Below are 14,483 nucleotides of genomic sequence, written 5' to 3'. Positions count from 1 at the left end.
AGCTGTAAATTTATAAAAATGAATTAAAAACATTTATCGAATGCACATTAAATTTAATGTTTTCCAAAAATTTCTTCAAAGCTAATCTATACAGACATATTTATTAAGAACAAGAGATTCATAATTGCAATTCAAAATCAGACTATCAGCATCAGATATTAATCTACAGAAAACTGCTCTATTTTACAATAATATTACTTATTTACTTACTATGATGAATTTTTTATAATGTGAAAAAACATTTGCTCAAAAATATTCATAGATGTTTATTGTCCATGATAAACACTGTCATAAAGCTACTTAACTACTTTAGAAAGTCATATGAACAATGTTGAACATGCAAAGTTATGTTAGACTTGTAATAATCAAATGCAATTATTAAATTAGTAAAAAGATGCCCAACTATCTACTATTAGTCCAAGTTACATTGTATTTATTACATTAATTAGCAATGTTCTATCCAGAAGGTTAATCCAGCAATAATTTTTATTATATTTATAATTTGGGTTGATTGCATGTATCAGGAGTTTCAAACATTGTTGATAAGGTATTTTCAAGGGTCAACTGAAAACAGTTCATTAAAAATTAATAGTTCAATGGATTATGTGTATGATAGTTCAAGGAATTGTAAATTTGCACATTGTAATAGATCTTTTCTATGAAAACAGTCTGTAGATTAATACTGGCTCACCAAATTTATTTATTTATTAATTATTATTTTGGTGTTAGTGGAGTATATCCTACACAGCATATATACAAGTATTTAGTGATATGTCAGACTAAAGTCAAGGCATAACTACAGAAAAATGATTTGTTTACATGCTGTTTGTATATATATCCGGGTTTAAAAATTTCCTGACTATGTAATGTGTTTAGTACAGCAGCCTTCTATAGCAGTGGTTCTCAATCTTTTTGAAGTTGGGGTACACTAAACTTTGACATTTCAAACGGAACACTTACAATATGTCATCTTTAAAGCAGGGTGGCAAACCTTTTTGAAATCAAGCGCACTCGGTCTAGTAGATGACAACACTGGCATTTGCTGATTAAATTCGCATGCAAAAATTATTTTACATTGTATTGATATTTCTTTTGCAACAATTTTTAATTGTATATTTGATTTTTCATGGAACACTTGAAGTGGCTTCACAGAGCACCCGTGTTCCACAGACCACAGATTGAGAACCACAGTTCTACAGTATGATGTATGTTTTTGTAAAGCCGTAATGTTTTGTGGCTTTTGTTTATGAGTTATGGCACCTGTGCAAGAAAGAACCATTGGCACAATAAGTACTGTACCTTATCCATTCTCCACAGATGCTTTATTTCATGGGCAAGTTCTGAATGTTTGGAACAGCTATGTCTATTATATATGTCAGAGGTGGGCAAGCAAGAGTTTAATGGGAGCCGAAATGTAGGTTTTGCAAAATGCATGGGAGTCGCAGTTCTGTACCGTCGTGGAGGATGGTATGGTAAGGCTGGGAAGGATAACACTTTCAGCAAGAGCCGCATGTAACTCAAAAAGAGCTGCATTTGCCCATGCCTGATATGTGTAATTTCTTATTGTTTGTTAATGAATGTGATGTCTGTTGTGATGTATTGTTTTGTCTGTGATTGTGGCTTGGTTACAGTATATTTTGTGTGAATTTTTTATAAGTGTTTGAGCTGTGTATCTATAGTATAATTCCTGGATATGTGTTTGTGTACTGTACAAGCATGTGATGTATTTGCTATTTGGTTATGTCAATGTAAGTAGTCAGTTTGTGTTAAAAGGTTGCAACTGATGTTATTTTTATATTGTCTTGTGCATGATATAGCATTTCCTACAAGTGTTGTGTTTTTTAAGATGCACTTCTTGTAGTTTCTTGGATTTATGATTTGACCCGGTCTTGTATGGCAATCACAAACCCTTCTGACTTTATGAAGAAGCACCATGAGCCAGTATTTTAATGCATTTCTATTTCTGTCAGTGTTAATAATAATAATTGTATTAAAAAAGAAGAAGAAGAAAAAGAAGAAAAGAGAATCAATAAAAGGGTTGAAGAATCATTAAGGGCTCAACAGTCAAAAAAGTTTGGGGCCCCCTGTGTGCTATGACTTTGGGGATGCTATGGGCTAGATTTATAATGTGAATCTTAAATATAAAGTTCTTGCTAATTAATCTTAATATGCAGATTTAATTAATTTTTGTTTTGTTCATTTTACAAAAACAATACTTTGATGATAAACATTTCTCTAAGACATAGAAATTAAAAATGAGATACAGCTATAACTAAGATATTCTTACATGACTTTTCAAAGATAAGCAGAACAATAAAAAAAGTGCATTAATGTTTTGAGAGATTAATAATTATTAAAAAATTAAATATTTATTATATCCTTGTTTACTTTTTGGTTTTATTTGTGACTTATTGATTATGCAAAAATAAAATTATATAAAATCAGCTGAATGGTATTAATAATAGAATAAATGGAATGAATTCGCACATAAAAAGAGCGCATAAAAACAGGTTTGACTGTATATAAAATAAATAGCAATTATAATTCAATTTGTTTGATATCAGATTAATGTGTTTAAATTTAATTAATTAACTGTACAAATTAAAGTTCTTGCAATAACTACCATTTAAATTTGTTGCGTAAAACAATTTATTAGATTAGTATATTTAGTAATAAATTAAGAAAATTATTCCTGCTTTTCTTTATAATTTGCAATAGATAGTTTTTGAATAAGACATAACTAGAATAAAGGATTCAGTTGAATAATGTTGCATAGTTAATTTAATATGCTTCATTATTCAAGTGACAATACATAAAAAATTAATTATAATATTGTACAATCAATTTTTTATCTGTTGCTAATTTGATGTTACATAAATCATAATCAAATGTTTTGAATGTAATGTTATATAGCCATTATTATCTGAAAGCAAATAGTGTTTTTACTACCTATAGATGACTGTAAGCTTGACAAAATAAAAGAAAATAATAAAAAAAATATACTTTTTATATACTTATTTGTATTAAAAATAAAAAAAATTATTATTTTAGGAACAAAGAGCAATGCTTTAATATTTTTAGGAGGAGATTTTTCAAAAGGCTACTTTTATAAGTTTAGTTATTTCAACTAATTCAAATTTAAAATCAATATAAAATTTTTTCTGTAGTACTGTATTTACTTAAAAATAACAAACAGTATTGATTTATTTCTGACATAAATTTGTCTCCTTTTGAAAAACAAAATGTACTGTACAATCTCTGATATACGAAACAAACACATTCACTTCAATATACGTATGATAAGTATTCGTGTAAATATTAATTTCTTTTTAAAATTATTATTGATGTTTATCATGATGTGTTTAGAATTCTTTTTAATTTGTTTTGTTATAACTTTAAATTTAAAAAAAAAAGAGTTTTTCAAATAATTTAATAGAAAAAAATTACAAAAAAGTTATTATACAAAATGTTTAACTTTAAAAACTAAGATAGTATTTTACTTGTTTTTATTAACAAAAACTATATAACTTGCAATAAAATATAAACTTGATTACTTTTCTGATTATGGAAAAAGGGAAATTGTAAATCATCAGCCTTTATATATTATGGGTAATATACAATGTAGTCACATTATGATTTATAGTGACTACATATCTAGGTTTCTATACCATGAGTACTACTTTTAATGCATTTACTATGTCATAAAGAAATGATAAAATTATATCATTTTTGTTATTCTTACTGTTTAAACATTGTTTAACGTTTACATAACACTAGAATTAATATAACTAATTATATAATTTGGGCTTGATTTTCTATATTAACCCTCTCGCTCCCTTCCACTGTGGACATTATTTATGGACAGCACCTTATAAGAGAGGAGCAAAACTAAATTTTACGAACAAAAGCACAATTTGATAGAATGGAAACATTTTAAATATTAAACTAGACATTTAAAACTTATTGAAATTTTTTTAAAAATATTTAGTAACTTGTCTTTAAAGTTATGTAAATATACAACATTTTACAAGATTTTAAAAATTTTATTGTAAGGTTATCAAATGTTGGAATAACAATTGTAAAATCAACTGAAGAGGGACAAAAAAGTTCAAAATGCATTTTGATTTCAATAGAGGATATTATAAGGAGTAAAAGTTGTCTTCTGCATCTAACCATTGTGACAAATCTAGTAAAAATATTGGATAGAAGCAGTGGCGTAGCATGAGTGTCAGCCGCCCGGGGCTAAGGAAAATTTTGCCGCCCTCTTATTTAGGTATCTCAATTTAAAAGACTAAAATATACAGTAATTCTAAAGAACTTTTCGGCAAGAACAATCATCATTATTGTGTATTGTACAGGTGTATTGTATTATTATTATTTATTGTGAAATTTTGCCACTCCCTAAAAGTGCCGCCTGGGGCGGGCCGCCCCTGCCGCCCCCACTATGCTATGCCACTGGATAGAAGTTTTCACAGGGAATATTTTCTATTTTTGCTTCTATGTACCTTTGTGAACAAACTTCTGAAAATGAAATATATAAAAATCAAAATATTGAACATCTTTGTTCAATAAATATTTAAAGATTTTAATCTTGGATGCCACAAAATTTATCCCCAATTTTGATAGCTTCTTTAAAAAAAGCAGTTGCAAATTTCTCATTGACTTTTGTCTGTTGTTATTCAGAAACAAAAATCTTAATCTTTGACTACATCTTTTGTACCTGGCTCCAAGACTCATCTTTCATGACTCACATGGTCCTCCCAGAGAAAAATTGGAGATCTCTGCTCTACACAACATAAACTAATTATATGTCTTCCTACACTCTAAAAAAATACTCACTTCATACATCAAAAACAAAATATACTGTCAGATAGAATAATACAATATTCTCACAGAACAACAAAAGAATTGTCACAGAAACCATATGGGATAAAAAGAATTACTCATAGATTCAGTTATTCTATGCCAAATACATAAACAACACAAAAAGATACATAGATAACAAAGCATTTGATAGCGTCCTACACTTATACACTACATCTGTAAAAAATACATCCAACTTATTACATTTCTAGAAAACGTAATGGAAAACTGGTGAATACCACAGATTTCATCAAAACAAACTAAATACACAGAAGGTGGAGAATTTTCCAGGGAGATTCATTAAGTCCATTTTGGTTCTGCCTGGCCTTAAACCCACTGTCTAATAGGTTAAATAACACTAAATACAAATACAAATTCACTTCATTTACATGGACAACATAAATGTTACACATCCACACAAGCACAATTAAAATACCTAGAAATTACAAGTTTAGAAGTTATGCATGCACATTTATTCAACTGACATTCAAATGGAGTTTGGTTTAGACCAATGCAGAATACAGTGAAACCTTGATCTATCATTTTTGGCAGGAGTTGGGGAAGAAACAATTGATGCAAGAAAATGATTGACGCAAGAAATTTATGACGTCGACATTTTTATTGTTTATCTCATATAAAATATGTATTTTCCAGTGATATGCCTGTATGATAGCTTTCTGTAATACTAAATGATATGGCACTTGCACACAAACATGCATTTATTCTACATTTCAAAAATTGTTAAGATTATTGTAATTTGTTCTATTTTCTTTTGGTAAGAATACCTAATGTATTGATATATCAGAGGCAGCTGATCAGAAAAATTTGATATTTTGTAAAAATGCATCACTTATATGGCAAATGACAACAGTGTAACATGTGCATTCGCCTTTAATAATAAATCTGAAGACGTCTATGTTGGTATAGAACAGGAGTGGGCAAGCAAGAGTTCAGTGGGAGCCAAAATGTAGGTTTTGCAAAATGCATGGAAGCCGCAGTTCTGTACTGTCGTGGCGGGTAGTATGGTAAGGCGCGCGATTTTATTATATAATATAAATATAATATAAAACAAATATTGAATTTTTTAATAAACATATTTTCACATAATTATAAAAGTAAAATTGTAAAAATAATAAGAAAAAACAGAAATTAACACTTTCAGCAAGAGCCGCATGTAACTCAAAAAGAGCCACATGCGGCTCTCGGAGCCACATTTGCCCATGTCTGGTATAGAAGATTATGTGGAAAAGTGTATTTCTAATTTTTCAAATAAACAGTTCAAAATACATTTTTGTATGTCACAAACTTCATTTTAAGTATGTAATACGCATATAATTTATGATGGTAGCCATCTTGACTTCTGTTTTCAGTGCTCAGAACCTCACTGAACTAGTACTGCAGCAGCTAACTTAAAGTGGAAATAGCTTAACTGTTTTTTAACAAAGCAGCTTTGAGCAGTTTACCAATAAAATAAAATATATTTAATTGTTGTGTAAATAATTGCAAGAATTATTCATAATCTGTCTGTCTTTCAGCATGATTACAATATTAAAGTACAATACTGTGTTTTATTACCCTATTAGATAAGTATAGTATGAGGAGCTATTTGGGGAATTGGGTTAGTTTTGTACACAAATTCATGTATGAAAGTTTTTAACTTTTTTTAACTTTTAAATATGGGGAGCTTTTATTATTAGTACATGAAAGTCAGTGTCTCAATTTAGAGCCCTCTATTGGGGGTAGAATGATTGAAGTGGGATGATATTTTTCTTTTAGTTAAAATACAGAATGAACATTGAAGAAAACAAGCTATGCAGGAATGAAGATTATGGAAAAATTAACATTATATATAGGGATCCTTATTCCTCCTTACTGGAAAAAACAACTGATAGATGTGGAGAAAACGATTAATAGGGAAACAATAGATCAAGGTTTCACTGTACTTCATATTGAAAAACAAAGAGAATCTTAAACAAAGAGGACTTTGTACTTGAAAATGGATATGTCAATGGATGAAGATGAGGTCTACAAATATTCAGGATTCAACAAGCCAAGCTCATCATGCACAAATCAAACGGAAACTAACAAAAGAATATAATAATTGATTAAACTCTATACTAACAATATAAGTAAATGCAAAACATACATTTAAAGCAATCAATACTTAAATGTCAACTCACAATAACATTCTTTTGGAGTTATAATACATTTGACACACAAAACTAGAACTCCAAAAGGAAAACATTAAACAACATTATTAAAGCATAAAAACACCACCCTAAATCCTTCATATAAAGGCTAACTCTTCCCCATACAGAGGAAAATTGAGGACTCCTGTTAACAAAGCACTGGATAGTAGAGCAATCCATTTAAATAAGCACTGTATTCAAAGCAGCAGTCTGCATAAAGAAACCCTATTCTAAGGAAGATTTATAAGGATCTATCTATAATCTTGTGGTACATCACCATCCAGGGTACACGAGCAACAGGGTGGAAATAGGAGGTTGCCAACCTTTATGATTTCAAAGACCACTAAACTCATAATTTTGAATCTCGCAGACCACTATTATGAATTTTTTTAAGCAATACAAACATTTATAGAATAATAATCATAAAAGTTCCATTTTTCTTTATTAATATGAAATTCACTTGCTTAATTATAATAAATTAGTGTGAAGTTTGTTGCTGCTTGTTTAAGAAAAGTTTATGGATTCTTGGCTCTTTTCCACAAAGGCAACAATCGAATTCACAACATTATTTATTGTCGATTAAATAATAATATCAGTATTTATGATTTATTGACAACAGTCATTTCATGTTTGGTTTTAGATTCGAATAAAAAAATGCCCAATGAGTGAGAAAAGGCAATTAAACATTTTGCATTTCTTTCATAATACTTTGCATAACCTTGAGTTGATCAATGTCCAAATTTCTCCACAGACCACTGGTTGGCAACTGCTGCTCTAAACTATGATATTTGTTGAGATTTGGAGAAACGTCTCATTTGTCAGTTTTTCAAATAAATGGACAGTCAAAAGATATTGAATAGCTTACAGAATCAAAATAAACAGGCTTTATTCACACATATAAAAAGCAATTTACATATGTAAAAAAGTATCTTTAAAAAAGAATTGTAATTCTTTTGTAAAGATACTTTTTAAGGTATTTTTTAATTACTTTTACAAAAGTAATTTTAAAAATACCTTAAAAAAGTATTATATAATAATATAAACAAACAGTGCTGATCATATGTACAGTATATCCTCATCTTGACAGGAGAGGCAAGAACCAGTGACCAGATTTCAGAAGTCACACAACCTTACATTAAGGCAGTACTTATCTGTTTTTTATGCTGTAAATCTTATTAAAGAGCATTCAGAAATTTTAGAGCAAGAATGTTCAAATCTTTTCAGCTAGGCTTCTTAATATATTTCTGGGAAGAAGTGAAAAGTGACTGGCAAATATACTGTATTTACTGATTATCTGATAAAACAATAAAACTGATGACATAAGATTGGAAATCAATATATAAGTAGAGTAAAATTATGTGATAATGGAGTTTAATGTTTCCAAGTGTGTTATGTTAAATAGAACAGCTAAGACACGAAGATATGGAGAGAATCAAATATGCAAGAAGAATTCCCTGGTTCATCTTGTTATGATGCACATGATGCACATGATGCTGAGATTCTGAGGGTATTCTCTTATGTGGACTCAACTGTAATAATAATAATCTCTATTGGAAAACGACCCTTTTAAAGTGTTATATAAAAATTAGCAATATAAATACACATTACTGTTTCCAACAGATCCATCATGAATAAAAAATCCATTAAACTCTTCATTGATTATTATTTGTGATCCAAATTATTGGCAGCATTATAAATGCTGCCAATAATTTTGATCACAAATAATCAAGAATATTTATATTTTTTTTTCATAAACTCAATAAATATAATTCTATTTTCAATATATATAATACTATTTTTTTTTAAATCCTAGAATACTCGATTACATGAAAATTTAAAGATATATATTTTTTTCTTTAAATATTCTTCATATGATGACTGTGCATATCAAAAAATTTCACATACGATTAATATTTGGCTTTATGTCCTTTGAAATTTCTAAAAGATAGGAAAAGCATATTATATAAAAATTAGAATTTTTCAGTTAGAAACTTTTTATACAAGATAGAACCGGATTTAATTAAGAATTGCAAGTTTAAAATAATACTAAAAATATATGTACTGTAGAGTACATAAAACAATCATCATTATAAACGTTGTTCACTCCTTCAAATAATTACAATTATCTACAATAAACTTCATTCATTAATCACCACATTATGTTTAACTTTTACATCATAGTATCCCTATGCATTTTAATTTAAAACTGAATATAATTTTTTAAATTTTATATTTAAAAATATGTAATAATTAAAAATGTAATTTTCATTTATGATGTAATGCAACTTTTAAATTGATAACTGAAATAAAATTCCTTAACAAGAACAAAGACATTGATACATAGGACAAAATTTATTCTTTCATCTTTTGTTATTCTTTAACATTTTTTTTTTAAACTGTACATCATTCTATATTTATTACTTTATGAGTAAACATACAATAAAATTTTCTAACTAATTTCTATATTCTTTTAACAAATTTATAATCATCTACTTAAAAAAAAAATACTCTTTTCTGAAAATCAATATTTACTTTGATTTGTTATGATCTAGAATTTCTTATATAAAAATGTTACTCTTTGAACATAATATTAAATTTAAAATTTTTTTACTTAGTTTTTAAGAGAAACAAGATATTTTTACCTTGTACTATACATATTGTTTGAATAATTGTTTCTATAAAGTTTATTTTAACAGAAAAAATTTTTCACATATGTTTTGTAAGGAAAAACAAAAGTTATTTATAAATAAATTATATTGTCATCAAGTTATTATTAACAAACAACTGTACAGTACATATAACATTTTAAAATTCAGTATAACAAAGTCTAAAATAAAATGGACATTATAAATTCATATAGATACATTTGATTCCACGATCATTTTCTCAAATTTAACGATGAGCCAAAAATGGTTATTAATTAAAAAGTTTCATATGTTTTATAACTACTTATAATTAATAAAAAAATTTATCCTTTCATTTTTTCTGTTACATTGAAAATTTTAAAGAAAACTAAATTTATAAAGATATTTTATTCATAAAATTAATATAATAACTTATATACTATAAGTCTAAATGGATTAAAAAAAAACTCTTCCTAAATATATACAAATTGCATAACATAGAATTTACTTAATTTAACTAAACTAACGATAAACTGAATTGCTAATCATATATTTTTCTTTATATCCAGACAATTCAATTGACCTCATTATAATGTATTGTGTGACATTTCATTATCGATGTTATCTTATCTCTATTAATAATGCATATTAAATATATATTATTTAACTTTAGTTTCGGCTACATTCTACTTAATAGATGTATTTTATAATTTCAATATAAAAATTATTGAGGTGAATTAATGTAATTCAATGGTTTAATTTGTAGTTATTTCATATCAAAGAGCAAAGTTAAATATAACTTTATTATGAAAGTCTAAGAAAAATTTTATATAGGGGAATTCTAATTAAACTGTAAAAATTCAAATTCTATAACATTATCATATTCAAAAATAAAATTCTATTATATATTCAGTATGATTTCTTTTGTAATATGAAAACAATTACAAATAAAAATTTTTACTTTTAATTGACTTCATAAGTCAATTAAAAGCCATGATTAACTTCTGTAAGTACAGGAATTCAATTAAAAATAAGGTTTTAATTATGACAAATAAGATATGGAAATTATTATAATTGGTTACAAGAAATAATTCTCAATCTGGTATTTTTATTGTATAATTTACAGGAATAAAAATTAATTTTCTAATTTACATAGGAAATCTTAATTATTTAATTAATATTACAAAATATATAATGAAATAATATAAAAAGATGTAGAAGACAAAATTAAAATCTAAAAATACCTACAAAACTCAAACAAAATCAATAAAAAAAAAAAAAAAAATTCATTTTTGATTTACACTTCAATCGTATTTTCTCAAAGACTAAAGCTTATCGACAATAAAAATACTCTATAATAATATTTTTTATATAATATTACAATAGTATGTTTTTAAATTAAATTACTTCTTATATATGTTTTGAAAAAAAGTCTTTCTTTTAAGCAAATAAAAATATTTAAAAGAAAAATTTACATGTACTGTACAAGATCTAGATTTTAAAATGTATTACACAATTAATGCATTAATTTATTTATATCATCTTGCAAAAGTCATTAATAAAATATGTTGCATATTGACAATGCTTATGTATATTAATATTTCATTAATGAATTATTACCAAGTATAAGTATTTCCTGTAGAGATGCAAAATATTACAGTATTATACAAATTTTAAAAATAAAAAAAATTTTATCATTAAACTTTAAATATATATAAACTACAGTACTTAATATTTTGTATATGTATACAGTTTATATTAAACTTAACATCAATAAATATTATTTCAAAGTTTATTTGTTGAAAGTATGGTATTTTTACATTCAAATCTTATCTAAGCAGCTGATTTCATAACAATAAGAAAAGCTTGATTTGTAATCACATAAATCATTGCAAACTGATTACAAAAAAGTATGCAACTAATGCATCCTGTTGTTATGAATGTAAAGTTGATTATTAACACATATTTTGTATAAAATTACTTTCTTCAACTATAATGTTTTTAGAATTAACATTTAAATATTTGATATTATCAATATTAATTTGTTTAACATTTATAACATTTTATTGTTTTTGAAGTTTCTGAAAATATTTTATGTTTCTGATTATATCATATATCAGGTAAATTCTATTATATTCCAATAATATAAATTAAAACAGAAATTTGAAGATTTTATAATGGCCTTGCTTTAGAAGAAAATAAATATATAAATAAAAATGTAAAATTTGTTTGATTTTGATATAAATAACTTCATATTAAACAGAAAAATCCGAATAATTTAAAAATATTTTTACATTTGATTAATGCAATAATTAAAAATAAAATTTTTTATTTTTCATTATTTACGTGTATGTTACGAATCCAAATCATTTTCTAAATTGACGCCATAATATCCCAAATAATTTAAAATTTTAATGTTAATTTTTTTCACATTAACATACTATTCGATTTAATTAGATTCTAAAACATTCTGTGTATATGAATATTGTTTAAAGAAACAACTGTTTCTTTAAACAATATTCATATACACAGGAATGAAAACAAATTTATTTGATAAATTTTGAAGCATAAAATAATTTAACCATGAATATTATATTACTTTTTCAATTATATATATTAAAAAAATCTACATTTTCATATATAAATGTTATATGATATTTTTCATATGTATTACATGACATAAAGGTAGTAAGAAAAACAATCAAATTAATAACAGTGTATCTTAATAGCTTTATCAATAAAAAATCCCGAATAATAGTAGTACTTTTATTGTCATTTCATCATCAAATTTTAACTACTTTATTATAAAAAGTAGAATTTTATATTGTATTACGTTCTATAAATAAAACACGAATTAAATTATTAATTGATCTTTAATAACAACAATTAATTAATATTCATAATTAATGTGCAATGCAGACAAAAGTGCATAATTCTTATATATCGAACCATATAAACAATCTGTATTTGGCAAATTTAAATGTTTACGCATACACTACATAATGATATTTTTCTTGTATTGTTTAACAAAGTGAAAATTAAAATTTAAGAGTTTGTTGCCGATTCTGTGAACAAATTCAGTAAAGTAAATAAATCATAAAAGTTTGTTTTCTCCAAGAATATTTATAATAGTTTCAAGATTCTATTTGACATGAGAATTGAATTATCTCCATATAAAAATTCCTATAAAACTGATACACAAATAAATTACCTTTCTGTTTTGAAATTTATTTTATGTAATGTAATTTAACATATAAAGTGAATTATATACACACACAAAAAAAAATTAAATATTTTTAAATAAAAAAATTATTTTTATATAAAAAATAATATAATATCTTATCAAAAACAGTTTTAAAAAGCTTAATATTTATAAAAATAGTTTAATAATTTAGAAAAAACAAATTGCCTTTTTACCTAGTAAACAAGAAATACAATACGATCACTTCGAAATGGATTATTAAAAGGTAACAGCTGATTTACCAACGTAATTTTTGTAAACAAAATGCTATAAATGTAACTTAATGTAGAATTTTATCATTATTAATATTAAATAACTAAAACGCAAACAATAACTCGGTGACATTAAAAAAAAAAAAAAGCGAAACTTTTTCGCGTCAGCGCGGAACCTTATCTGTGACGTCATAGGAAGTCGATTCAAAACAAATACATAGAAAGAAAACCAATTCTAAAACTATCAATTTTTTTTTTTTTTAAATCGGCTAATAAAATAATTACTAACTCAAATAGTCAATATAATTATTACCTTATTAATATTAATATATATTTATATATAGCAAAATTAACAATAATAATAAATGTAATAAGTCTGTAATACAGTTGATCTGACGGAACGCGATCGCAATATCAACGCCGCCGCACTCGATAAAAAAAAAAAACTTTAAATAAAACTTAATAAAACTTACGTTAATAATTATAGATGGATTTTCTTATAGTTTTTATTATTATTAATATTTTTTTCCAAATCGCTTCGACCGATACGTGACGTCAGTTTACCGCTTTATAAAGACGAATCTGGTAACCATCTCCTTTCGCCAAACAAGATGGCAGAATGAGCGTGCGCCACCGACGGCGCATGCGTGCGAATAGTGTTTCCGTCATCCACCGAAAGAAAATTTTTTTTTTTTTTTAATTTTTCCTAAAATTTTATGAAATTGCAATTTATTTATTTATTTTTTGCAATTTTAAATATTAAACTTTCGATATTATTTTAAATATATAATTATATCAATCGCTTATTAATTATACTTTAATGATTTTTTTAAAAAATAATTTTTCCTATTGTATTATACTTCTTGATAAATAATATTAATAATAATAATAATAGTAACTCGTGCTTGTGCTTGCGATTTATAACCGAATTTTTATATTTTGTGTAATAATTTTAGCTTATCGTAACTTATCTTTTAAATATAATTCGATTTAAGTTTTATTTTTTGTTCCAAGGACAAAGCCAATGAAGAAAGAATATACACTTCTGCAGTCACGTGATTCACCAGTTTTATAAATTGTTTAATTATTGGTCGACTCGCACGCTTTCGTAATATTTTATTTTCGTCATAAATAATTGATTTAATTCGATAATTAATATATTATTTCGTCCGTTATAAATTAATAAAGCAAAACATTTCCGAAATGTTATATATTTTCTTTCTCTTATTTGACGTAATAATGTATAATTACTAATTTTGAATTTAAAATTTCAAATTCGTATTACATGAATATAAATTTAAAAAAAAAATTTAATTAATATTTTAATTATTTAAAATCAATGCCAAAAACTTTT

At 25.5% G+C, this 14,483-nt stretch overlaps 1 protein-coding gene across 4 annotated transcripts in view; it reads right to left on the bottom strand.

The window, feature by feature from the left end:
* The window catches only part of LOC136981871 (scm-like with four MBT domains protein 1), a 37,358-nt gene extending 23,619 nt beyond the window's left edge, over positions 1-13,739 (bottom strand). For 3 of the 4 annotated variants that reach the window (XM_067278244.1, XM_067278246.1, XM_067278247.1), the window contains exon 1: positions 13,603-13,739. The gene's annotated coding sequence lies outside the window, so the exon portion shown is untranslated. Of the gene's footprint in view, positions 1-13,093; positions 13,211-13,602 lie in introns of those variants that run through there. The other variant, XM_067278245.1, reaches the window with a different exon arrangement.
* Between the last annotated feature and the right edge of the window lie 744 nt (positions 13,740-14,483).

This window comes from Centruroides vittatus, unplaced genomic scaffold (genome assembly GCF_030686945.1).
Source record: "Centruroides vittatus isolate TY-2023 unplaced genomic scaffold, ASM3068694v2 contig_799, whole genome shotgun sequence".
Classification (NCBI taxonomy): domain Eukaryota; kingdom Metazoa; phylum Arthropoda; class Arachnida; order Scorpiones; family Buthidae; genus Centruroides; species Centruroides vittatus.
Note: the sequence above shows the minus strand (reverse complement) of the source record. Positions and strands in the feature narration are given on the sequence as shown.